The sequence below is a fragment of the Pteropus vampyrus genome, unplaced genomic scaffold (assembly GCF_000151845.1).
Source record: "Pteropus vampyrus isolate Shadow unplaced genomic scaffold, Pvam_2.0 Scaffold140, whole genome shotgun sequence".
NCBI classification, from domain to species: domain Eukaryota; kingdom Metazoa; phylum Chordata; class Mammalia; order Chiroptera; family Pteropodidae; genus Pteropus; species Pteropus vampyrus.
This window is the reverse complement of record NW_011888921.1, coordinates 4,729,322-4,731,117: the sequence shown is the minus strand read 5'-3', so window position 1 is coordinate 4,731,117 and position 1,796 is coordinate 4,729,322.

Sequence of the window (1,796 nt, the reverse complement as noted above, 5' to 3'; positions counted from 1 at the left end):
AGGGGAGGCTAAGCTCTTTGGTTGGCACCCCCTTTTACTCACCCTTTGGCTCCCATTCTTTTCCCCAATGAGGCCCCTGAAGCTTCACTTGTCTAGGCTGAAGGCAGCTCCTCTCTCCATTGTCTGGCCAAGATTTGGAAGCTCTGGTTTCCATAGCAACCCCTGGGCATTTAATTAAGGGAGGAGGCCTTCATCTCTTCTAGTCCGGGCAGTTCTAAATCTCAACCGAAAAGGATACCCTGAGGGGCTGAGGGAAAAGCATTGTCCTCCGCGGTAGCACAATTCTGACTTCTCTGCAGAGCCCATTGTAGCTTGCTCAGCCCAGCCCCCTCACACCTGCCGCCCTTATCCTCACCTCACACCAGGGCAGAATGGGAAGACCTCTCAAATCAGCTAAGGCAAATCCTGGGTCCCAGGATAGCAGGAGTTTCAAGGGGAGGTGGGCAATTGCTGTAAGCCACACAGTTGCTTTGTTTACTAGACTGTGGGATGGAGATGGAGTGGGAGATAATGCAACACTGGCCCTACTATGTAATTGCTTTACCATGGAATAGGGTTAGGGACTCTTTGAAATCCTTGAAATCGAATGTAAAATGTTGTGTATAAATACATTATGAGCTTTTTCCCTGGGTACTGGGTACATAGCTTTTATCAGATCCACAAAAAGAAATCTATAATCTCAAAAAGGTCCCTAGGTCTGCTATTTACCAGCTGTGAGAACTTAAGCAAATTATTTAGCCTTTCTGTGCCTCTGAGTCCTCATCTGTGAAGTGGGGATGATAATAATTCACAAGATTGCTGGTATCTGGCAAGCACTTAGTAAGCTGTTGTTGTTCTGGTTATTATTACAATGAGAGAGGGCTAATTGGAGGACCTCACACCTATCCATTCCTCACCTACAACCTCTCAAGGCAACAACAGGTCTGCCCTCTCAGTGGGAGGGCATTCACCCCCACCCTCCCATTTCCCTCTCTGCCCCACCCCGGGTTGCTGGAAAGTGCTCCAGACTCTGATCGGAAGCTGGCAACTTTCGAGGGCCTCGTCACAGGGTGGAATTTCCAAGCTCCGGTCACGGTGTTATCCCAGTTCCTGAAATTCCTGCCTCCAGATTCTTCAGCTATTGCTATGACCACTTTTCCCCATTTCTGGTTAGGTTTGTTTGTGTGTGTGCGTTTCCTTTTCACTGTATTTTTAGACTTTGGAAAAAATAAACACAGTTCACATACTATCACCTTCTTGATCTTTCGGTTCTTCACAGGCACGGGGGTGGGGCATTTCTTTCCCCTGAACCCCCGCCCCCCACATCCTTACTTCTGTTAAAAATTCCCAGACTTACCCCACCCACCCACCTCTCATCATTCTACCTCTCCCATCCCCTCGGCATTGGTGAATGTAGATTGTTACACAATTCTGAACTGTATGTGTCTCTGGGTCTTTTATCCTTTTTATATTGTTCTGGTTTCCCTCCTGGAAACTTCCCCCACTGTGGCATTTTTCCCTCCTTTCGGAAGAGACAATTCTATTTGCAGTTCTTGGCTTGTTCCACTGTGATAGCACCCTATTCCAAGGCGGAGCTGGGGGGCCAGATGAACTCCACCGATTACATTTATGCTGCATCATCAATAAAATAGTATTTGACTAACAGTGAAATAGTGCAAGGAGAGCACTGAGTGCAGTGCCCTGCAGGTAGTGGAGGCCTCAGGAATGGAGTTGTTATTCTCTGGACCTGAGACTTCTACAGGATGCAGGGTGATTTCTCAGCCTTCTTTCTTTCTCCCAATTCTGTTTGCACCTCA